General features: G+C 37.7%; 1 protein-coding gene across 1 annotated transcript in view; it reads left to right on the top strand.

Moving 5' to 3' along the window:
• Nucleotides 1-26,787, top strand: part of MLIP (muscular LMNA interacting protein) — a gene marked incomplete at both ends in the record, with an annotated part of 218,554 nt that overhangs the window by 51,290 nt on the left and 140,477 nt on the right. The window lies entirely within an intron of this gene.

Below are 26,787 nucleotides of genomic sequence, written 5' to 3'. Positions count from 1 at the left end.
CCATGACCTTGAAACCTCTGGACATTTTTGCAATTCTTTCAGCCTTGCCCACCACTATCCAAGGCCCAAAGGCAGCAGCCAGCTCCCTTCTCCTACTGAAGGGAACTCAGTCTCTCACAACTGCTTCACTTTGCTTACCATCCAAACTCTATTGTCTTCTTTCAGTGGGGTTGGTCCAGAACTAGGGCCGGGGGAGCTGGTGAAGTGGGACTTGCTGTAGAAAGTTGACCCTTCTTTATACAACTCCTATATATCAGCTTTCAGCTTTCCATAGTTACTTCTGAAGAGATACTCCATTAAATTAAGACCATACCAAACCAAAAATTGGTAGAAGGAAGGAAGCAATAAAAATTAGAGCAGAAATAAGTGGGATAGCACTAATTTTAGAAGTTAAATTGGCTTTGGGGATTTAACTGAGATTTCCAGTACATTTTTCTATATTTTAATGAAAAAATAATTGCAAGTAACCTTTTAGATTTGTAAGTTGAGAATTGCTGTAGTTCATTTTTCCTCTGGTTATGGTCTTAAATGCACACATTTAACCAATTCTTGTAAACTAGATCACTGAGTTCATAGGTCCTAGAAGAGTGTTTTCAAATTTTAGAATTCCCTAAAGGCTTGTTAAAACATGGGTTGCTGGGCCCCCACCTCCAGAGTTTCTAATTTAGCAAGTTTGGACTGGGGCCTGAGAATTTCTAACAAATTCCCAGGTGATCTGCACTGCTGGTGCAGAAGATACCTTGAGAAGCACTGGCCTAGAAGACAAGCCACAGATCTAAACTTGCTGTTGATCTCTGCTATTCCTAATACAACTCGAATCTCAAATTTTCATGAGCGTGAATCTTAAATTTATCTCTAAGTGACACAATTAAATGGAGGTACACCCAGATTCATGACAACATTAATTATTTGTTTTCAGACTTGTTCTCAGATAGTGATTCTATAATACACAATGAAAAATTTAGGAAGTTGGCAGTAAATGGGCTAGTATTTATGAGTTCACATTTTTAGTCTGTTCTAAACCAACCTAAGTTTACTTTTTTTTGTCACCAATTTGTTCCCCAGCCACTTTTTTTTTTGCTTTTGAGACACACTTTCTTAGGTGATGCTTTTCAACAGCTTTAAAAACTAAATTTTCACCAAGTTTGTTATCGTGTTACTTGGAAGTTGATAAGTTTCCTTTTTTTCTTTTGGAGGCACTGCATTATTGGTAAATGACTCCCAGTATATGCCTGCTGTGATAGGTGGAAACATGTAATTGTTTTTATAGTAGTGCTGAGTGCTCAGCTCTGGGACCAGCCTACACTTTGTAGATGTGTGAATTGAATTGGAGTGGGACAATCTGTGACTAATCACCATAAACCCTGTTGGTTTGGGAGGTGAGTGGGTGTAGGATTGCTTTTTTTTTCTTAAGGAAAAATGTAATCAGAGTCATAACATTTCTTTTTTTTTTTTTTTCTGTTGGCTCTCCTGTTCTCACTTTAAAAAGTGAATACTTTTTGATCACAGTGAAGGTACCTTGTTGAGTTGTCTTTCTTTTTTTTTAAGATTTATTTATTTATGCATATAAGACCTGGGGTATAAGCCAGTGATGCGGGGGCGGGGGTGAGAGGATTCACCAGAGACAGAGTGGGGAGCAGAACAGGCAGACCTACTGAAATACACTGCTGAGGGGAATAGGGGGTGAAGTAGGAGAGGTCTGCTGTGCCATGTGGTTTGCTCCCTGGCTGGCCTAGGATCTAACTGGTGCTATAGTGGATGGTGCTGGCTTGATAGCACTGTCTTTAACCCCTGTACCACCAGGGATGCCCAAGAGTGTCTTTCTGAAAGAATAATAATTTTGATACATTGGGTTGGGGAAGTTTGCCCATGAGGGAAAGTGGTTTGGATTTGGCCTGATTTATGCAAATTAGTGGGTATGTATCTGTTTCAGTTTTCATAGTGGGAAGTTCTGTGATCTGTAAAGCATTCACACAGCTGGGGAAGCTCATGCATGTCATCAAAGACTGAGACCAAGCTTGGAGACATTAGTCTTGAGTTCAAGTTCAAATAACTCAAGGTTTTGTGTTATTTGTTAGTTAGGCTACTTTGGACATGTGTTCACTTTCCTTGTTTATAAAATAATATAGAACGTGAAGGGCTGTGAGGGATTAGAAGTACTACATGTAAAATGCCTGTCATACAATATACAGCCAATAAATGGAAGTTATTATAGGCAGAAATTCTTCAAATTGCTCATAAATTTCAAGTTTTCTGACTTCTTCATTTGCAAAAGCACAGATGCTGTATTCATTTGAGGAATTAAAGTATTCCAAGTCCCTGAATAATAATCAGAGAAATGCCTACATGCTTCTTACTAAATTTTTATCCAAGGTGATATTTTCAAATGTTAATTAATTAAAAAAAAAATTATCAATTTTACCACTATTTGCAAACCTATATAATTTTAGGGTACAGCTTCATATCAAGGTGATTTATGCTTATTTGTCCTCACTTTTGTCTACTCTGGGAAGATGGACTTTACTCAGTAAGAATTAGTGATTATCGTTAGTAGCAGTGACATTTAGAGATTCCATATAAATGCCTCTAAAGTACAAATGTTTTAAAACGTAAAAGTGCTATTCTTTTTGACCACCACTTGTATGGACCAAACAAGTTATCATGAAAGTCAAGAATATGGCATAAGAAACATCTCACTAAAAGTTGTTTCTTCTTTTATTTTTTATGGATTCCTTCCTGGTCATCTCATTCACTAAGGTTATTTTCTCAATGATTCTGAGTCCTCCCCTTCCCCCACCTCCATCATAATGTGCTGCCTCACAGGCACTTATAGTATTCAAGATAACTGTCTGCTCATACCCCCAGGTGAGTCCACAAAGCAGCCTAAGACTTGCTTGCACCTGTCACTCTTTTAAGCTACATTTAAAAGAGTGGGGTTGAATATGTATATTTCATCATTACAAAACCGTTTTCTTGTTATGGTAGACAAATGGTGTATAAGATAGGAAAAGTTAATTTGGATCCTAATTAAGACTATTGCTCAAGAGTGCTGATTGCCAGAAGGGAGGGAACAAGAAAGAGAGGTTAAATTGGGTAAAATGGGTTAAATGTATGGGGATGGTTGGAAGTTAGAATTCTGGTGGCGAACATCAAGTAGTATATAGAGATACTGGCTTAAAAGGCTGTATACTTGAAATATTCACTCTATAATGTTGTAAACCTATATTATGTCAATTAAAAATGTTGTCTGATAATAAGGTGAATTATTTCACTGGTGTTTAGCCTATAGAAACTTCCTGGTCTGGTAAGCATCAAAATGATATTTTCTCATCACACTGGAGAAGCATTAACCTCCCTGCATTAATCTCTCTTTCCCCTGAGCTTGATATCAGTGAACATACCAAGGGGTGGCTTAGGGTGGGGAAACCTCAGTCCAGTCCCCTTTGCTATAGTCTTTACTAGCTTCTCAAAGTTACTCCAAATAAGAATGAATCTAACTAAAATCTCTGGGTGATTGTGCAGTCATTAGCAATGTGTGTCCCTCTACCCAATCCAATCAGGTTGATGTCTCTGGATGTTGCCTCAGCAGGCAGCATTTGTTGCCTCCACTGCTTCTTCTTTTATAACTACAGTAGAGAGAGTTAAGACCTATAATTTGCAAAGGTTACTTGAATGTGATTCTGGAGGAAAGCATCTCTAAGGCATTGCAAGTTGGATTTAATTAATAGAAATGCAATGTAACACACGTTTTCTGAAATGAAGCATATCTGTAGCCAGTGTTTGCAAGACTTCCTGCTGGGAACCAGTAACAGCCCAATAGATTGTCTCTGAGTGACTTTTTCCAGGTTTCAGAGAATACATTTTGCATAGTATAGTGGAAACACTGCTGAGATTGAAGCCAGAATACCATTTAAATGCAATCTAATAGAGCTCTGCATAAAAAATGTGTCTCTTAGTTTCCCAAAATGAGAGTACAATACACCAACAGCTCAGGGGACTGGTTGATAGTGATATTGTTTCTTGATTTAGGCTTAGGTTTTTTAAGGGGTGAGGGTGGGATTGAGCCACAGTCAAGAACTTTAAGGATTTTTAGTTTTAAAAAGACAAAAAGAAAAAAAAAATCAAACTGAATAACTAACTTGATTCATAGAGCAACTGGATTATACATTTCTTTAGTTTTACATCTGCTAGGAGCAAAGGACTGAAGAGAATGATCCAGTGACTTTTTCAATTAGACTTTTTCAAAATGACTTTTTCATTAGACCTTTTCTAAGGAGAGAATCTCTTTTATTAGATTTACTCTTTGTCAGACATTTTTACATCGATAGTGTTTTAAACTTTGTCTCTCTATGCAAAGCTGCCATGCTCTCCTAAATATATCCAAATCAGCCCCAGGGGAATGCTCCGTCTCCTTGACTGTTGCTAAGTGTCTATTTCAAATACTAATGACAAAATTTGCCAGAGGTTGGCAAATCTTTTGTGCAAAGCACCATATAGGGCCTTCACCGGTGGCTCAGGGGTTAAAGTCTCAGCACTATCAAGCTATCACCAGCCACTGCTGCACATGAGTTTGATCCCCACACTAGGGAGCTAACCCAGCTGGCCACATGGCACAGCAGACCTTTCCTGTCTTGCCCATTGCTCCCCTCAGCAGTGTATCTCAGTAGATCCTCCTGTTCTGTTCCCTACTTGCTCTGTCTGTGGTGCATCCTCTCACCACCACCACTCCCCCATCTTCTTTCTCCCCCTCCACCCCACCGAACACACCCACACCTCTGGCCCACACCACAGTTCTTGTGTGCATAAATAAATAAATAAAAAATTAAAATAAATAAAGCTCCACATAGTCGATAGTTTAGGCCTTGTAGGCTTTAGCTACTCAACCCTGTGGTAGTAGGAAAGCACAATATGTAAATAAATGAGCATGGCTGTATTCTAATAAAACTTCATTTTCCTAAATTGGTGGCCTGCCAAATTTGGTCTGTGTACCTTAGTTGTAAACTCCTGATTTAGATCACTGCTGATAAACTATTAAAAAGCAGACTATGTTAAAAAAAATCAGTATTCAAGATCTCTTAGGTGTGATCTTGAAAAATCATACCAAAGTAAATTTTTCCTTAAAAAATTAAAATGAGCACGGGAGTTTTGAAACCATGCCCCGCCCCTGTCAGAGAATGTTTTATTAACATTAGAAAAAGGCAAATGCGGTATGTCCATGCACACTGATGAAAAGTTTGGACCTAAGATAAGCTTAGAATACTGACTGATCATCACAAAACATTTATAAAGTTTGTAAATAAGCAAATGGGTTAAGAAACAGATGGATTAAGCTCAATCCAGAGCTTTTATCTTCAAAATACATGGCTCAGGACATGCTTTCCTGCCAGAGAGATAGTTGAATTATTTAAACTATTATTGAGAATTATGGAGCATTTTTCCAATGATGAGAAAATAGCATCACATGCAGGTTGAAATTAAGGGTTTTCTATATCTGGAATCCAATTCACTGTGGTCCAAGTTCTCATTTTCACTCAACAATTTAACAGAAAAAAGCAATAATGACCTGAATTATGACCTGAATAAGTTCACATGACCTACTGTCATTTTGGCAGGAATGTTTTCAACTGGATCCATTTACCATTTCTGACAGGCAGTGGGTTCTTTGTTGTATCAAAGCTGCTGCCTTGGAGACACCTACTCTTTCCAACTTGCACAGATCCTGTTAATAGTGTTTGAAATTGGATTTGTAATCTATTCATTTTCTCCCCCCACATTGTGCCCAGAAAATACCAAACAGGTATTATGGAGTTGAAATGGTTCTCTAGCGCTTGTTACAGTCTTGGCAAGTGGCAAATAGCATTTCCAGCTTTAGCAAATATAGGACGCCTGTTACATTTGAATTTCAGAAAAATGACATAACTATTTTAGTATAAATATGTCCTGTGAAATATTTGGGACAAATTAATACTGAAAAAGTATTCATTTTAAATATTTATTGGGACATAATTACACCAAGAACTTATTTTGTGTTTATCTGAAATTCACATTTAACTAGGTATAGTAACATGAGGCATGTAATGAAGTTTTTGCTAGAGGCTATGTTTATATTGGATACTATTTTTTTTTTAATAGAGGCATGTTTTTATTTATTTATTTGTTTGTTTGTTTTGTTTACACATGCACTGGGTACAGTCAGAAGCGCGGGAGGGTGAGAGAATTCACCAGAGCCAGAGCGGGGAGCAGAGCAGGCAGAAGGACCGAAGTACACTGCTGAGGGGAGCAGCGGGCGGCAGGAGAGGTCTGCGGGCCATGTGGGACCCTCCTCCTGTGGCCGGGGAGCAGCCGGGGATCGAACCGGCGCCGCAGAGGCCGCGGGCAGCTTCGAAACCCAGCGCTCAACCACTGCGCCACCGGGGAGGCCCCTATTTAATTTTTTTTAATGCCAGGTAATTCTTAATACAATTTGGTGAATTTGTTTTGATTGAGTGCCTATTCTTAAATCATGTTGCTAGTTTGAAGGGGGTCAAGCAAATAAAACACTTTTTTTTTTTAAAAATGAAAGCATGGAAAGAACGGTTTCATTGTGAAGAGTATGTTTTCTTAAACTCGTATGGACTGGTAAAGTTTGAAATAATTATTGGGTTTATTTTCCACTTTTAATGATAAATTTGTTGTCTTAGATTAAGGTTTATGGTATATTATTTGGAAACCAGAGATAAGCAAGCAGGCAAGAAAGAAAGCACTAATAGTAATAATCTCTTGTTAGCCAGATAAAACCACCAAAAATACTTTTGGGGTTATCCGTCTAGACTTTTGCACATACAGTAAGTGGAGCAGCTAAGATGTTTTAGATATTCAAAAGCACTTCAACTGTGAAATATCACCATTATACTTAATTTCCAAACAGACTGGCTTGCTTCTCCCCCTCCCTTGTGGTGGGAAGTCCAGGATTCTCAGATTTTGAAAATTTGGGTTTCAGATGGTCTTTTGATCCCATCCCTCCTTTCATGAATCCTCAACTGTCTTTTAATTTAATCTCATATAGAACTGGTGCCTCTTACCGCAGTCCTTAAATACCTAACATGAAATTGTTATATGGAGTTGACTTTCACTAAGGTTAGAAAGTAAGTGGCGGTGGGTTGTGCAGCACAGCACTGGATGGGAGCAACTTGATACTGAGAACTGGACAGCCTGTCCTGAGAAGCTGCTCTGCCATCACCTGCTGCAGGGCTGTGTCACGTGTGCTCTGGCCACTTGCCCGGTTGTCCTTCCTAACACAGTACCCCTTCTCTGAGCTATCTATTGGCCCCTCTTCTCTGCATTTGGAGTCTGACCTGCCCTTACTGCGCCATTGCCTTTGCTTCCTTCATCTTCTTTAGACGATAAACCTTAAACTCAGGGCTGTGCTCTGAGACACAGCAGCAGACTCTTTAACCCTCTCCCACTTAATTTTCTTTTTATATTAGTTTTTATATATTTATTTTCTGACATTTACAAACAATATGATTTTAGTCAGTGTCTAAAAGCTATCTATCCCTCTCTCATTTAATCTATCTCTATAGGTAGATGTATTTTTTAAATGATTTATTTATTTATGCATACAAGAGCTGGGGTATAGGCCAGAGATATGGGGGGGTGAAAGGATTCACCAGAGACAGAGTGGGGAACAGAACAGGCAGACTGACTGAAGTACATTGCTGAGGGGAGCAGTGGGTGAGACAGGAGAGGTCTGCCGCGCCATGTGGGTTGCTCCGTGGCCGGCCAGGGCTCGAACTCGTGCTGCAGAGGTTGTGGATTGCTTCATAGTGCGGTGCTTAACCCCTTGTGCCACCAGAGAGGCCCAATAGATAGATGTATTTTTGACTGAGAATTTTTTTTAATTTATATGCATTCTGGATTATCAATTATGTATGTGTGTATAGATCTAGATCTAGATACATAAGTATGTGTGCATATATATCATCTGTATGTAGGTGATAGATAGCCCAAGGAACCAGAAGAAACCCTGAGAGTAGCCCCCTTGAACTTGAGCCAAACAAGACTGGGACAAGGCTTTCTTCATCACCAGTCATTCCTGTAGGTGAAAAGAAATTTATTTTTTCCTTTTATGCTCCTCTCCCCCTCCTTCCTTTCTTTATCCTCATAGAATTTCTAAAAACCTGTTATATCTCAACTTTAAGATTCATAATTTTTGTGATTCTGCCAGAAATGCCCTTCAAGATTCAAGGATTGCTTTATTTTCCTGATCACTGTCCCTATCTCTCCCAGACCTTTCTGTAACTGAAGTATCCTTCTGTGGTGCCCTGGTTTGTTCACTAGTCTCTCTATGAGCAATAGATTATATATGATTTTTCTCTTTCCGTTTGCTCACCACAGTACCTAGAACACAGTAGGTGCTCAAAATATGTCCATTACCTGCACTGAAGACCACTGCATGGAGGAGTCCTTGGACTAATAAAATCTCTCTCTCCCACTCAGCCTTTCTCCTGAACTACCCACTGGTTAGTATCACCAAAAAGATTTTGCCCTGAAAGTGACTTGCTGTCAAGCAGTTTAATTTTGAGGAGGAACAAGTTCCTGGGGGAGGTGCTGCCTTCATTGTTCTAAAACACCAGCTGATCTCTACTCAGTAGCAGTGGAAAAGGGAGCCTTCAATGCTTGTGCAAATGACTTCAAGGATTTACAGCTATGTTCACAATTTCCGTTGCAAGTAAATAAGCAGTAAGCATTGCAAACTCAAAATCAATGTGCCGGTCAAAGTATTTTTACCAGAAAAATTTCAAGACACTTTGATTTCTCCGCAGCAGATTTTTGATACCCATTTTGACTCACAATGATATCATTCATTTAATATCAGTGTTATTTATTTTGAGGCAGAACCAATTGTGCCTTTACTTGTGTTTTTGTTACAGTTTGAGTTCATTGTTAGTATTTCTAAGTAGTTCTGCAAAGAGAAATAATGAACTTTAAATATTAATCAAAATTTCTTGTCTACACCTATCTATCTTAATCTTATTCTTGCCCAAAGTTCACTAAGCTAGATTTAGAGTTTATAATTCACATGAACATTTTTATTAATATTGCGCATAAACTGTAATAGTTTAATTGATTTTGCATTTTAAAAATATATAAATGGTATGATATCTTTTGTAGTAATTTTGTTTGTAATATATAAAAGATATATTTATGAAGTGTGTTGATGCATGCAATTCTAAATAATTTATTTTATTACTTTGTAAAATCTCACATACTTACTTGATCTTAAAGTTTTCCTCTTTTCCTTCAATGTAAAACATCAATAAATATTCATGTGCATGTTCTTGGATCAGGTATAGGAGTTTCTCTAGGGTGTTTTCCTAGGGATGGAATTGCTGACTCATCCAGTGTTATCATACTCTCCTTTTCTGCAATATTGGCAATTTGCTTTCCAAATTGTGTTTATAGGTTTTCTCTCCCTTTAACTCTTTGTGGCATTGCCTGTTGCTCTATATCCTTGCCAGTATTTAGTATTGTCAATTTGGCGGGTAGGAAATGACTTCTCATAATGATTTTAATTTGTATTTTCTAGACTGCTAATAAGATTGAATGTCTTTTCTTTTTTGTTTTAGTCACTCATGTTTCTTGTCCTGTGAATTTCTTCCTAAAATTTGCAAGTTATTCAATATTTTATAGCTGATTTGTGTAATACTATGTTATATATGTATGTGTGTATATATATATATATAAAACTATAAACTCAATTTTGATTTTATGTACTGCAAATAGCTTCTCTGTATCTATAGCTTAGAAAACATACCCCTCTTTCCTATTTTATGGATTAACAAAGCAGTAAACTCATTGTGTAATATTTTGTGTTTGCCTCTCTCTTTCTCTCATAAGGTTATGCATTCAAGTAAGAGCAGAACATTATTTTTCATTTTTTTCCCTTGGTTCCTGGCATATAGAGAACACTGCAAAATTGTTTGAATTAACTTGAGAATGATACTTCGTGTAGCTGCTATTGTAAATTTTAGTTTATTTTTATTTAAGGTTTCAACCTGAAAGCAATTATGTCAATCTAGTCATATGATATACATACTTATCACTTGAAAGAGTGACACTTTGGCAACCAAGTCAGATTGGCCTCTCTCTTAATTTTTAAAATAGGGCTTCCCTTAATTTGTAAGCAGAGTTTCTCTTAGAACACAGCTAAGGTCAGGATAGGTTAATGTATTCAGATGGGATTGAAATAACAGATGCATTGCTATTTCTAGTCCAGAGTTGTTGGAAAAGCAGGGAGAAGGAGGGCATAATTTGTACACTGCTTTGTCATCTTTGCAGCTCATCAATATCAGCAACTGACACAGGCAAGTGTTTGTCAATGAGATCTATTGGCTGACACTGACCTTGTGGTTACAACCATTGCTTTCTTGACATCTTCTAGTCTGACACAGGCATCTGATGCTGTGTGCAGCTGGAATCTTGGACTTGAATGTACTGTGAGTTCTGCAGTATTATTAGTGCAGTTCATTGTTACTGTCACCATGTTGTACTTTTGACACCAATGATAGTTGTGTTCTGTCTTTGGGCTTCTTGTTGCTGCAATGCTTTAGATGATATGACTATTTATTATGGTAGCAGACAGCAGATGTGAAATTAACTATAGACTGATGTGTGCTCAACTTTGGAACTGCTCCAGGGAAACTTGATTTTCCCATAAGTTTATATAATTTAGCAATAATTTAAGCAAATTGCAGGTTGTGAAGAATTGCTTTGCATTTAAGCTGTAACTGTTTCTAAACTAAATTTGAGATTACATACTTTTAAAAGTTTTTAAGTTTTTTTTTTACTGGAAAGAGCTTGGCAATATAAAACATATCATGAATTGAATGTGTTGGTTTTGAAATATGTTTTGACATGCCATTCTGTCTTCTTGACACATTCTCAGTTATTGGGATTGGGATTACAATATACTGATGCCACAGTCTTCACTTTCCCCCTTTGTCCTTCCTTGAGTCTCCTCTTCTGTATATCTGTCTGTTTCTTTTCCTCTCTCTGTGTCTGTCTTTGTTTCTGTTTGTTTCTTTTTTCCCCTCCAACCTCATATGTCCTTTCTTTCCTATTCTGGCATCCAAACAATCTTATGCTCTTCAGATAAAACTTAGGATGGGCTCCTCGTACAAAGTTTCTTTATTTTCCCTCCAACTCCCAACCAATAGTGTCCCTTGAAACTAAGAACTAGCCATACTAGTACCTGGAGATAGCTTTGTTATTTATGGTGCTGTACACAATCACATTTACAGTTGGGTGTGTCAAGTATATGATGATGGGATAATGAATGGACACTGAATTTTCTTGTGTGCCTGAAGCTTTTATTTGTGAGGCATTACTCATGCAATCAGGGTCACATTACTTAGACACCAGTGAAATGAGACAGGGAGAAGAGGATTTATTTAATCCACCATAAATGCATTCCAGAATGATTTGATTGTTTTTCTCTACTTTCTAGCAGATGGATATGTGTACATGTGCAATAGCTGGGAATCTTTTTATATTTGGGTTGAGAAACAAATTCAATTTCATTTATTTTTTCTTCTAGAATTCATCAAATCAGGACTATTAGTACATTTTTATTGCTTTTTCAGCTTGTTCCTCTAGGGTACCACAGTTTTAACTGTTCCCAATATATTCCAGTTATTGTAAAGGCCTTTAATCTCAGAGTCAGGGGAACATTTGAATTGTGAATTTCTATTCCAGAAAGTCAGTCATTATGAATTCCTGCAAAAATTGTCTCCTATCTCATTTATTTTTTTAAAAGTTTATATATGTGTATATGTTATACATATACACATTTATAACTAAAACTTGAGGGCTCTTTGAGTTGATGTCAAGTGTTACTCTGGAAATGTATTCAAATTCTGTAGCATTTACCTCTTGGAAGATCCCATACTATGGAAAGATTTGATTTTAAATCCACTGTACATATTATGTACATAGTTTTCACCAGGAATTGCATCAAACAGATACTTTTCATTTCTAGTAAATCACAGACTCCAATTGGGAGTCCTTTAAATGAAAAACTGAGGAGCATGGACAGGTTAACTGAGATTTATATCTTCCCCAACCCTCTCTCCTAGCTCCATTCTTGCAGTTTCTGACAGGCTACTGTCCAGGAGTTGTATCTCTGAGAGGTAGGTTTAAAATCACAGTGTGCCACGGAGTGAGAAAGATCTGGATTTGAGTTCTAAATCTGTCATTTGCTTGACCTTGTAAGAAACCTCTTTCAAAAATTACTAATAGTTTATTTTTTAGAGAAGAAAATTTGAGGGGATACTATCGAGATTTCCCATCTATTCACAGCCCCCACACATTGATAGCCTCCTTGACAACATTCCACCATATTGTTATAATTGATGAACTTAGAGTGACACATCACAATCAACCAAAGGATATAGTTTATTTAAGGGCTAACTTTTGGTGTTGTATATTCTATGGGTTTGAAAAAATGTATGACACATTTCTATCATTGAGTTATACAGGGTATTTTCACTGCCCTAAAAATCCTGTTTATCCACCTATTAATCATTCTTCTTTATCCTCATCACAACTACTACTTGACAACTACTCAACTCTAATATATCTCTATAATTTTGTCTTTTCCAGAATGTAGTTGGAATTCTATGGAATATAGCCTTTTCAGACTGACTTCCTTAATGATGTGTATGCAAAAAATGTGTATTAAATGTTTCTTCCTATCTTTTCATGGTTTCATAGTTGATTAATTTTTAGCACTGACTAATATTCCATTATTTGGACATATCACAATTTATTTACCTACTGAAGGATATCTTGGTTCCTTCCAAATTCTGCTGGGCCTGCTCATGATAACAACTGAGATAGGGCACCTGTTGCAAATGCCCACCAACACCCACATGGCAGCACATTTGGGAGCCAGAAGTTTTTAATTTTAATTGAGACTTATTAGTTACCTCTGTCTGTCATGAATCACCCTTTGGTATTATATTTGAAAAATTAATGCCATGCTCTAGGTTGTTTAGATTTTCTCCTATGTTATCTTCTAGGAGTTTTATAATATTGACTTTTACAGTTCAGTGTGTGATCCATTTTCAGTTCACTTTTTTGAAGGGTATAAGGTCTTTGGCTAGATTTATTTTTTTGTACATGGATGTCTAGTTGTTTCAGCAGAACAACTTGTTGGAAAGAGTATTTTTACTCCATTATGTTATTTTTGCTCCTTTGTCACAGCTTGCTTGACAATATTTATGTCATCTATTTCTGAACTATTTATTCTGTTCCATTAAGCTCTTTGTGTAGTCTTTCACCAATAGCAAATTTTTATGTTTACTTTACATATAAGTCCTGATGATTTACAGTAAGTCCTGGAGATAGGTAGTATCAGTCCTCCAACTTTCAGTACTGTTTTGGTTATTCTTGGTCTTTTGCTTTTACATAAAAACTTTAGATCAAGTTGGAAAGAAATGACATCTTGACAGTATTGAATCTTCCTGTTTAAGAACATAAGTATCTTTTCATTTATTTAGGTCTTTGACTTTATCAGAATTTTGTACCTTTCGTCACTTAGATCTTGTATGCATTTTGTTAGATTTATAATAAATCATTTAGGGAAGTGATAATGTAGATAGTGCTGTGTTTTTAATTTCAAATTTCACTTGTTTATTGCTGGTATGTAGGAAAGCAATTGACTTTTTTTTATATTATTCTTGTATTTTGCTACCTTGCTGTAATTGCTTATTCCATTTTTTTTGTTTGATTCTTTTCAATTTTCTGCACAGACTCTCCTGTCATTTTAAACAATAGACAATTTTACTCCTTCCTTCTCAATATAAACCTTACATTTCCTTTTCTTTTTGTACTGCATTAGTTAGCGCTTCTAGTGCAATGTTGAAAGGGTGTGGTGAGAGAAGACATCCTTACATTGCCCCTAAACTTAGTTTCTCACCATTAATTGTTATGTTAATTGTACTTTTTTGGGGTAAATATTCCTTAACAATTTGAGGAAATTCTCCTCTATTCCTGGTTTACTGAGAATTTTTATCATAAATGGGTATTGTATTTTCTATATATACTGATATGCAGAAAAATATGTTTAGCCTTTTGATGTGAATTATACAACTTAATTTTCAAATGTTGTACAAGCCTATATACCTGTCAAATAGTAAACATTTGGTACATATTTGCTTTGAACTTCATGTTTAACATGATGTCATGAATATCATAATCAATTTTGATGTCAAAATTCTCTGGGGGATATTTGAAGATAGCAGTTTTGTTCATTTGTAGAAAGATACAGATTAACAAAAGGAATCAAAGAGATTAAAGGATCCAAGAAGCATGAAAAGCAAGGGCAAAGGGGAATAAATGCAACTGTTTCAGGGCAGCCCCAGGGGAAACAGGGGGAGTTGGGTGTGAGTCCTCACCTGCGCATTTAAGAATTCAGTACAAGACTCAAAAGCAGACATGTAGAGAGAAATGAAAAAAAAAATATTTATTTGCAAAGGTAGCTGGAAAAGAAGGAGGGTGGGGGAAGGCGGGAGAGCAAGAGAGAGAGCAAGAGAGAGAGAGAGAGAGAGAGAGAGAGAGAGAGAGAGAGAGAGAGAGAGAGAGAGAGAGAGAGAGAGAGAGAGGTGAGTTAGTTAACTGGCCAACACATGGTCAAATGCATTTGTCCTGCTAACAAGCAGACCAAAGCACAAGTGAAACCTGCATGTGTTCAGTTATATACCAAGCATAGCTGCTTAACTCCACCTCTAGTGCTCAATAACTCCCCTGTCAGAAAGTATGACACACTGGCACCTATAATTCAAGGCATCTGTATGTAAGTGGAGGTGGGAAAAATGGCACCTCCCCATAAGGGGTGTGTGTATGTAGCACAAAGAAGTTAAGGGATTTCAGATAAGGATGTCCTTGAAAACTCTTGGTGGTTCTTCTTGAGTGTTCCTCTTCTTTACTATCGGGCAATAGAAGGGGGTGCTGCAGCAAGAAGAGAACCCAAACTCTCGTTAATTGAAAATAAAGTCTGAAGGCTAGTCCAACAATGAGTTTATTAGATAATCAAAGTAAGAATTTGAATCCAGGATGCAGTCCAACAGATTTTACTCTATGAGAAGTGTTTTTATAAACACAAGTTTGAATTTAGATTATATACATAGAAATAGTAAGTCACTGACATTTCTGACTGTCCCCAGTGCTTGTATAAATAAATAAATAAATCTTTAAAAAAAAAAAAGAATGTATTTAGACTTCTTAGGCAGTGCTTCTAGTTCTAAATGTCCTGATCTAGAGTTATGCTGATGCAGGTGTAACTCCTCCAATCTAAGGAGTGAACTGTGGAGATGCAAAGCCTGGATACCCATTGTTAAATACTTTTTCTTTTTTCAATCTGAAAAGACTGCCTCTACCAGGCATCGGATTCCTGCCTACAAGGTGGAGCCTGTGAAGATGGCTTTGTTCCTTGTTCCTTTGCCCTCCAGACCAGGGAATGAGTCCTAAGAAAATATTGTATTATGTTTAATTCTCAACTCATATGGCTATGTTTGTTGAGAGGTCATTACTTTGTCTAACTGAAAAAAAATACATATTTGGCATGGCTGATGCTACCATTTACTGAACTGATTAAGAAAAATTTAAAAGGCACAAGATATATTCAGATGCCTATGATGAAAGTGCAGCGTGAGATTCTTGCCCTTTGCCAGAAGGCCCATCTGCCAGTCGGCAACCAGAATTTCTGTAGAGCCTGAAGCTCTACTTGGGAAATGTGTCCAAAGGGAAAACAGCTGGGTGAACAGAATTTACTCCTTATTGAACTCAACTTCTTGAGCTTAGCAGCTCCCTGTGGGAGTCTTTAGAAAGGGCTGTGGTGTTATTTTCACTTTAGCTCTTATTCCAAAGAGGAAATATACATATTCTTATGCTAATGTGTTTTCCAACCTTCACATATTTAGTTTAAGCCAGGTGGTTTGAGATTGAGTAAAACTGAGGGAAATCCAAGAAAAAGAGAGAAACTTTGACAAGGTCTTTGAAACATCAAACTTCCCAAATATGTCAAGATCAGATAAATGCTGGAGGTGCAAGGAAGGAAGAAGTGAGAATAAAGTTTAAGTGGGAGGTCTGAGGGACAGGGCAAGGCACAGGACTGGCAAAATGTTGGTTTATTTTACCTTTTTTGCTTTCCTTGAAGTTCTGTGGCAGATGAGACCATCTTGATACCAGATATGAAAGAGGTCAGTGTGACTGATCATAAAGACTGCATCGTTACTTAATCTTATACATGACGATAAATGCCTCTCATCTCCCTCATGTCTCTGAGCCTTTCTTTAAATTATAGGGGAATGAAAGAATGTCTCCCATAGCATATCTCTCTCTTGGATATTAGGGAAAGTTGACTTCTGAACTTTGGTGAGTTTGTTTACCTGTCTCTATGATACAAAAAAACATTGTGTCATAAAAATCAGTCACTATGCTTGAAGAGCTAAAATTATATCTATTGCAGAGGTCTCAAAATGGGTAAGCACATCTCAGGGGTTGAACCACACAAACAGTTACATCTTGGGGGAAAATTATTGATCTGTATTATTTTTTTTCACTATGAGAAGTGCATGCACAAGGCAATAAACAAATAAACAAACAAATAATCATATAATGAAAGGATGAGCTTATTATTTAATTGAATGGTTCATACTCCAGGAGCTTGAGACCAGTGCCCTGGTATGCTCCTTGTGTACCTACTTCAGCTAAAACAACTCTACTCTACCTCCATGTGCTAATACCCTGAGGCTGAGACTCCCCTTTCACAAGTGCTTAGTAAGCACTTAAGCCATTCCTGTGTACTCACAAGGTAGCAGACACCAACCCACTAGAAAGGCTTTTCTTCATCTTTTGAAAATGGGCCTGCTTATTTTTGTGCTATGAGGATAACTCAATAAATTTTCTTACAGTATATTTTTTAAAATTAAGAGTTTTTACCCCCAAATTAAACAACTTTGAGGCCAGTAGCAGATTTTGCTTCTAGTGGAACATCCCCCAAATAAAGGAAATAAAATTTTGTCAAAATTATTGTTGGATTTTTAAGAAATTGTGATCCCATTATAGAAGTAAATTAAAAAATAAAGTATATTTGTTACGGAGCAGCCCCCATATAAAACGGGTTGCCTGGCTGTGGGTCCTCACCCATGCACTTAAAAAAGGACTTATTAATACTACACTACAGGCACACACAAAAAGTTAATAAATGGGTTTTACAAGGGAAAAGGAATTGAGGAAATGTACAACTCAGGGAGAAAATAGGGAAATAAAGTCTTTAATGCGTCCTACCGGCTCCGCCAACCTGGAAACCCAAAGGCACTCTCAGAGCTGGCGTGCGCTGAGAGCTGGCGGGAGCCAAAATGGGGGATCCTCCAAAGCCCATGTGTCTGGTTTTATACCAAACCCGGCTGCTGAACCCCACCCTCAGGTTCCAGCTACCTTCCCTTTGGTGGTGATGGGATTTGGAGTTCCCAGTGTCTTTTGGTTTTGGTCTGGAGTGGGGACAGAGTCCACAAAGCCTGTATGGAATTAGCTTTAGGACATCCTTTTCCCCCTAACATATTGTTGGCCTCCCTGGTGGTGTACCGGTCGAGTGCTGGGTTGCGAAGCTGCCTGCAGCCTCTTCAGTGCTTGTTCTATCCCTGGCTGCCAGGTGAGGGCCCCACATGGCGCGCAGACCGCTCCTGCAGCCCCAGCTGTTCCCCTCAGCAGTGTACTTCATCAGTCTGCCTGCTCTGCTCCCCGCTCTGGCTCTGGTGAATTCTCTCACCCTCCCGTGCTTCTGACTATACCCAGTGCTTGTATAAATAAATAAACCTTTAAAATATATATATATATATCTTTCTTTTCAAAGAAACTTGTTTTTCTATAATAGTTTCAGTTGAATAAATAATAAATTGACTCAGATACTAAAAGATATATATGAGTTTGCAGAGATTCTTTACATTCATATATATTAAATGCATATAATAATGCATAATGTATAAATGTATAATGTATAAATTAATTAAATCAGAATTAATTTCTGAGCTACATTACTTTAGTTATTAAAAAAAGAAGTCCTTTTTCACAATAATAACGTTTCAAGAAGCAGAAGTGCTTTTTTCATGATATAAATGTTATTGGGAGTTACTGTCTCTGAACTTGAAATTGTGGCTGCTTGGTATTTTATAGTAGCTGGTTAATTTTATATCCCAAGGTCACAAAATAATTTTGCTCCCAGGATTCAGAGATGTACCTTTTCTTTAAATGGAGTACAGAATATGATGGAATACATGTTTCAGGTCTGAGCAATGATAGGCTAGCGAAGGACCTGGATTTAAGGACACTTCTATTTCTGATGGATAACATCAACATAACTCTAATTCTGAGACTGTCTGTTCTACAGAATGTTGTTACCTGACCATTTGAGTCTTTCAGGAATCAGAATCTCTTTGAAACATCTCAAAAATTAAATCAAAACACTGTGTCCTCTATTACCACATATAAGTGAAACTTTTGCTAAAGCCTGAATTTAATCCAAATATTGAGTTTATATTGAAGCTAAAAACTGTATTTTGTTATAATTTTTTTTTATTTTTTTTTCAGCATAGAAGAACTGGGGTGTAGGCCAGCAGTGCAGGAGGGGATGGTGAGAGTATTCACCAGAGACAGAGTGGGAAACAGAGCAGGTGGATTTATTGAAATACCCTACTAAGGGGAGCAGCAGGTGAGACAGGAGGGGTCTGCTGTGCTGGATGTGGATTAGCTCCCTGGCTGGGGATTGAACTCAGGTGGTAGCAGTAATAGTGTTTAGACCTAACCCTTAGGCCATGAGGGAGGAGTTGAATAAGCACTTGAAAAAAGTGATTATTATAGTTTGCACTGTGGTCAAACTTGAAGATTTTACAAAACCAAGGGACCATAACAAAAACTAGATCATCAATCGATTCTCAGAATGAAATTGAACTTGATCTGGTGCATTTGTTTTCAATTCCTGAATTGAAGCTCCTCATAGTAGTAGGGCCTCAAGGCACCATACCATCCTACTTAATGTCCTTAAAGAGAATAAAGATATTCTCTTTAATCTTTACCTAAGCCTCTCTCCATTTTAGAAATAATCTTGTTTCTAATTTGAAAGCATCATTCTTAGAAAGATGAAAATAAGCTGAATTTGTTTTTGGATTCTTTATTTTTTTTTTCTTGTGCTGTTACATATTGAAAGTGTGAAGGAACATGAGCAGCAGTTCTCAGACTTCACCTTCCCGTCATCACAGGGATCTGATCCCAAAGGGATTTAAGTTTTCTCTTCAACTCTTTCATCTGTGATAATCCCCCTACTATATCTCTTCTGGCAGAAATTGATCTAACAGCTGCATAAAGTGTGCCATTATCTCATCATTCAAAGATAGGATACCAATATCTTGTCTTGAAATATAAAAGTTATCACAGTCATTATGTTGAAGTTACTTATTCTGTGTGAGAGTCATGTAGGTTTAAAAATTACTTAATCCCACCCAGATGGATACTCTCACCTCCATATGCAGTTGTAAAGTTTGACAGTTTTTATCCTCACTTTTTATTCAGAACAACTTCCACTGACTGACCATCAGAATATTAATTCTTCTGTCTCCAAGTCATCTTGACCCTCTCAATTTGAGCAAATTGTTGATATGGGAACGAGCCTTCAACAAGTAATTAGCAACAGTTGTGTAGAGAGTTCTTTGTGTTAAGCACTATATATGTTTATGCAAGTATGTGTATGTATGTGTGTGTGTGCGTGTGTGTGTGTGTGAGGGGGAGAGGTTGTTCATGTGCCTGCACACACGCAACATAGCAGATTTGACATACATGAGTTTAAAATTTTCAAGCAATACTGTCAAGTCAAGTTATGGGGTCATAAAATGATTTATAATTTTGCTAAGTATGAATTTGAAGTCCATCAAATTGAAGTTAATGTAGGGGACATATTTACTTAGCTAAACATTAAGCCCACTGTATACATTAAAGGCAATATTGTCCCAATCATTTTTGTTTTATCTTGTTTTTGTGAGGGGAATGGAACTGATTAGTTTCTTAACTTCAGTAGCGTTGACTTTAGGACAGAGAGATCCTTACTGTGGGAGGCTGACCTATTTACTATAGGATATTTGGAAGCATCCTTAGCATCTAACAACTAGATGCCAGTAGCATGTCTTTTACCCTTTTTGTGATAACCAAAAAAATGTCACCAGACTTTGCCAAATGACTGGAGAAATACCCCAGATTGATAACCACTCTGGGTTGATGAATGAAAGTTAAGTCATCATAATCGATACCTGTTTTTTCTCTGGGTATAATGCTGGACACTGGAATTTTATAACCGAGAGCAGATTTAATTCATAAAATTTCAAAATTGTTTTAAAATATTTTTTATAGAGATACTCATTAAATATGAAGAGTAAATACTATAAAATCTGTATTCATTCTTTTTTAAAAAAGACTTATTTATTTATGTATACAAGAACTGGGGTACAGACCAGAGGTGTGGGGGGATAAGAGGATTCACCAGAGACAGAGGGGGGAAAAGAACAGGCAGATTGACTGAAATACACTTCTGAGGGGAGCAGCAGGTGAGACAGGAGAGGTCTGCTGTGCCATGTGGGTAGCTTCCTGGCCAGCCAGGGATGAACTTGTGTTGCAGAGGCTGCGGATAGCTTCATAGAACTGTGCTTAACCCCTTGCACCACCAGGGAAGCCCAAAATCTATATTCATTTTGACAAAAAATTCTCATAGCTGAGGTCACAAAATCTTGTTCAGTGAAGTTTGAACTAAATACTATCTTCCTTTTCTATTAAATATAAATATAACCAATATAATCATGCTTCTTTGGTATCAGAAATACCTTATCAATTGAATGTAATATTAAAGATTTTTTTCAAGGTATCTTCTAGAAGTCTATTTGGATTGCCTTGTCTATAAGGGCATGCATAAGCCTCATTTATAAAGGTGATTTTTATGACTCTCAGTGAAATCTAACCACCCCCTGATAGCAGTGGGGAGCAAGCAATGACTACCCTTTGTGCCTGGAGATAGCCTGGTGAGCTCAGCTTCTTCTAGGATCAACTGTAGCAAACGCACTAAAATCCAAGCTTCTGGTTATAGATGTCTTTTAATTATACTCAGTCCTATTTGAGAACTTACAAACATTCAAAATATGCAAAAATTCTTATTTACTCTCTCACTTCTTTGTATTTAATTTCTGAATTTGTACTTTTAATACTCCAGTTTTCAGTCTTTTTTCTGTTCAGCAAAATTGACACTAAACTGAGGTTGTATTTCTGAATACTAATCCATGAAGATATTTTCAGAAGGGAAATTGCAGCTAAGTGAAGCACTGATAATTTGTCAACCTGGATACTTTTTACAACATGACTTGACTGGGATCTGGAATTAAATACCCGAGAGAGAGGATTAAATAGAATGGGTTTCAATTTCAGAAAGTGAATTCTTGAAGTGTCTTTCCTGTCCTTTTCATTCAATTTATCACATACCCTGGCACTACCATTGCAAATGAGGCAATGTTTCTCCTGGGGCTTCCAGACCGAAATGGGACCAAAATGGCTGAATTTTTTTGGCTGGATTTTTCAATAGAAAGGTGAGTTGCCCTTTCAATGCAAGTCATGACATACTGACCTAGGACTAGCATATACTGTACCTTTCAAATGAAAACAAGAATTGAAAAGTTCTACTCATTATACATATCTTGTTATATGTTTGATTTATTTCAAAATGGTCCTGTATTTGGTATTTGTCAGACTAAGGTATGTGTTACTTGGTCTTGTTTTATTTACATGTTGGCAAATAATACCACAAAACTCAGGCAGGTTTTTCAGAACTTATTTCTTCATAGACCGTATTTTTTTCAATTAAAATATGTTTACATAGAGATATAATTACCTTATACTTAAAATGTAGAAAAAAAGACTTTGAGGTACTAAGAAGATTTGTAAGAATTACAAACCTACTGACTTTCCCTCATTTCTGTGTATGGTTTGAGTGGTTTTATTGCCGTGAGAATGGATTATAGAGTTATTGAATCTTAAAGCTGTGCAAAGCTCTCAGGTTATCTGGTCGAATGGCTTTCAAATTTGTGAAGCACAAATCGGTGTGTGTGTGTGTGTGTGTGTGTGTATTCTATATATCTGATACAGAATCTCTGAAACAGGGTTTTGGGGGCTGTTTTCTGTTAAATTTGATCGCTCCATTTTATTCTTCTCTTTTCTAAATACTTGTAAGAATGCTGAAAAGAACTCATTTACAGTAACAACTCAATGTTTGAAAAACACTCATCTAGCTCAGCAGCTGTGTTTTCTGGATATGACTCTGGGGTCAGACATACGGAGTGACTTGTCTAAGGTGAAACAGCTCATTAGCAGGTGGAGGGAGAGCTCTTTGAAAAACACCTATGGAATTTAAAATTTAAGTCATTTAGCATTTGGTGCTTGCAAAGTGATTGATGTATGGGTAATCCAAAAACATTTTCAGACTGCCGTGATAGAAATCAGGGGACCAGCACCACCCAGTACCCCTGCAAAACACACATGCTCTTTCTCATCCCATTACTGGTCCTGTGACAGGTAAGGGCCAAGAAACCTGAATGAAATGCAGGTTTGTTTTTTTTTCCCAAATGCAGGCTTTTAGTTATCTTAATACCTAATATATCTTTGGTGTATTTGTGGGCAAAACAAGAAACCTCCTAGTAGTTACTTACAACTGCCAGCCTTGAGGGCCATGTCAGTGACACAGCAGGAGGCGTTCTGGAGCAGGTGTCCAGTGAATGGCCTGCTCTGCCTCAGGCCACCCTCTCAGTGTGTGACTTTGAGTAAGTTATTTAACCTCTTTGTACCTTAGCTTTTCTCACCTGCAACATGGGGAAAATAACATCACATTAACTTTCCTCCTAGGCTTTTTGTGAAGATCAGGTGAGAGAAGAATGAAATCTTTTTGAAAAGATCAAAGTGATATTTACAAAAAAAGTATTTCAACATTGTTCCTGTTTGTCAAAATCCCATATAGTTTTGCCTTTGTTTTTTAAAAATGGAAGGCCATGAAAATGATTATTTGTGATGTTTCTTGATTCTTCATCTGAAGAGATAACGGTAGTAAAAATCAAAGGTTAGATTTGCTGGTTACGATTTTTCAGGCATATTATAATGAATGGAATGATAAACCAGTTATGTGTGTGTCTGCTGAAATCACCTTGCTTCACATGCTTTGGGACGTGGTGGTGAAGCACAGATGGTTACTTTGGCCATGGTAGACCTAGGATCTAACCCCGCCCTCCATCTGTTCCCTGTGTGACAATGGACAAACTTCTCCACCTCTGTCAGGCTTCATTTAGTCATTGGAGAAATGAGGATGCTCTTGCCAACCTCAGTGTGTTGTAGGAGTATTTGTGGGATAAGGCAGGGATTGGCGAACTCGTGCTAGCAGGCTGCACCTGGCCCACCCTCTGATTTTAATAATGCCCTATTAATACCACCAGCAAGCCCATCTCTTTGCTTATTTTCTAGGTCTGCTCTTATATATAATGGCAGTGTTGAGTAGCTGTGACAGAGACAATATGATCCAAAAATTCTAAAATATTTTCCATCTGGCCCTTTACCAAAAATGTTTGCCAACTCCTGAGAATGAACTTATAAGAAATGTAACTCACCAACCATTTCTGGCACCTGGTAAATATTCAAGTAAGAACAGCTATTTTCTTTACATGTAGTAGTAATGGTGATGAAGATGACATGAATTATAATAATATTAGTGGTGATGATAATAAATTATGGTGTTAGTAGTGATGATGTTATAATAAAAGTAGTAGTAGTAATAATATTTATTTTTAATAACAATGCATTTCTTTCGGCTACCAAATTTAAATTCTTTTATCCTATTGTAGAAGCTACTCCTCAAGTTATCCAGATATCTAAAACCTAACTTCTTTTCCTGTCCCTGGTATCAAAATTAATTCTCTGAAAAGGATCTGAAACTTGCTACAAGGTAAAAAGAATGAAGCTATAGATGCTTTAGGCTTAATCAGGAGGTGCAGGGAGGTATTTTGAGGGGAAATTGACTCCCCTCCTTGTCCCTTTCTGTAAAAAAATGGAAGAAATGCAAAACGGGCCAGAAATATCTTCATACTCATTTTTCCTCTCTTTTAACAATGTAGTGTCCATGAGGGGCTTTGCCTTTTCCTGAGATCACACATATGACATCAGGCTTTTGCCCGTACAGGCTTTAGTGATTGGGACCTTGTCACTTTCTTGGATCACATGGGTTGGTTGCCTGGAAAATTTGCTTGACTCCTCTCTGCTTTTTCCCTTCTGCTGGCTCCTCATTTATAAGGCAAAGAGAGGGAGAATCAAAGACTTCTTGTTTTTATTTATAAATTCTGGGCTATGGTAAGAGGTTTCCTATTAATTAGATAATTTTGTTATATCTATGACCTATAAAATGTAACCCATTCTTGCCACCCATGGACCTCAAATATGTCTCAAAGTAAACTAGATTCACTCAGAAACTTACATCTGTTTCTTCTCCCAGTTATAAATTCACAATTCTGATCTGTTTCTCCTTTTAAAACAGTTTCCCTAGCAACTAAAGCACCCTCATACGATCAGAGCAGTTTGTCACTTTTGAAGTTTGACTTTCTGACAAGGCCTTCTGGCTCTAGGGGATCAAGAAAACAACAAACACAAACATCTCAAAAACACTCAAGCAGCGAGATACAAATGGAAACTACATTAGGCGACTTTTCTGTAGATTGCGTGTCCATCTCCAGCACCACCACCCTCCTCAACTGGCAGCAAAGATAGTGATCTCTTGAAGTAGCTATCTTTGTAACAGAACAGATGGGAGTGATTCTTAAAGTGGCTAAATTATCATAAAGATATATTCTGGGAAGCAGTGGATGATGGAGATTTAGGAAGATTTGCAGGAGGCAGTCACACAAAGTGAACTCACCTTGCGGTGGCTCAGTCTTGCTTATTTCTAGGCTAACATTAATGCATTGATCACAACTCAGATACATGATGGGAGCACAGACTTTTGCTACCTGTGCTCATAAAGGGCCAGGACCAAGAGAAGATGGCAGGTCTTAGCTAACCCTCATCTGACTTTCTGTTCTTCTTCTTCATCACCATCATCACCACCACCATCACCACTTACTCCTGCTGACTTTTCCCCACTTGCTGTCCTATTTCCCAGTGACCAGAGTCAAACCTCATTTCATTTTCACTTTGCCTCCACGTTCCCATTTCAGCTCCTTTTGTAACGACAACACAGTTGGGAATGGTTAGAGTGATAGGATAGGAAAGAAAGGTAGAGTGAACAATTAAGTTGCCAGTTTTCTTATGTCATTTCCTATTTATCCCTTCAAAAAGGAGAGAGAGAAATTTATGAGACCTCTAGAAATCTGTGAGACTCTGTAGAGGCCTCCAAGTGAGGGTGAAAGAGGAGGGTGAAGAGGGTGAAGAGGAGGGTGAAAGAGAATTGGAGCATAGGAGAGAAGAGTGGGAGCAGAAACAGTGGAAGCTTAATCAAGTTTTTCTCAGCATGAATTTGCTTCCATGATCTTGAGAGGAATAGCAAGTTTTCTTCCTTGGAAGATTTCCTAGGAAGCAAGTCAAATGGGCAGCTCTCTTCCTCTTGTTCAAGCTTGAGATGGAGTATGTCTGGGGCCCTTGGCAGCATCAAGCCCGGTGGTAGGCATTACATAGAGTTAAGTGAAAAAGCCACATTTTGCACAACAAGGAATTAAATCTTTTGCAAAGATAATGCTGATTCCAGGAAGCAGAAGGGAAATGTTTTGAAAAGATTTTTTTCTTATTAGGGAACATTTGAATTCCCTCATATGGCATCTGTAGATTCATGTTATGAAATTCATATAGACCATATCTTTTGGATGAGGCATCAAAGGTTTAATGAAGTACTTTGTAAATATTTATCAAACACCTATTGCCAATTTATTTATTTCTTAATGATTTATTTATACATATAAGAAGTGGGGTACAGGCCAGAAGTGTGGGGGGGTGAGAGGATTCACCAGAGACAGAGCAGGGAACAGAACAGGCAGACTGACTGAAATACACTGCTGAGGGTAGCAGCGGGCCAGTCAGGAGAGGTCTGCTGCGCCATGTGGGTAGCTCCCTGGCGGGGGATTAAACTCGTGCTGCAGTGGCTGTGGGTAGCTTCATAAGTTGCATCTTAACCCTTTGTGCCCCCAGGGAGGGCCCAAACACCTATGGCCAGTTTAATATTAAAATTAGTGTAGTAGATGCAGAGATGTGCCTAGCTCCCTTTTGAGCTGTGGAGAGTGCGGTTGTTGGCCTTCCTCCAACTGTCACCTCCGGCAGGGTCTGCCTGATCTTCAGAGAATTCCTTTATTGAGGTCACACCCTCCCAGGGCAGCCACATCAGGGGAGGGGGGAGGCTCAGTCACCTTGGCAGCCTTTGCGGTGCCCTCAAGATATTTTATACCCTGAGCTCCCGCCCCAGTTAGCACAGGTTTTTTCAGGTCTGTCTCACTGTTCAATTTCTCTCTCTACCAATCCTCTTCTTCTCCTTTCCTCTCACTGGTGTTGATCTCTCATAAATAACTGGCATCATCAAGTTTTTGTCAGAATCTATTTTTGGAGAAGCAAACCTGCAACCTGGTTACTAATGATCTTACAAATAATTCAGGAGACAAAACTTTCCTATGTGGAGAATTGATGATAAGGGACAGAATATTA

Source organism: Talpa europaea (assembly GCF_964194135.1).
Source record: "Talpa europaea genome assembly, chromosome: 2".
Taxonomy (NCBI): Eukaryota; Metazoa; Chordata; class Mammalia; order Eulipotyphla; family Talpidae; genus Talpa; species Talpa europaea.
This window is presented reverse-complemented; position numbering and strand designations above follow the sequence as displayed.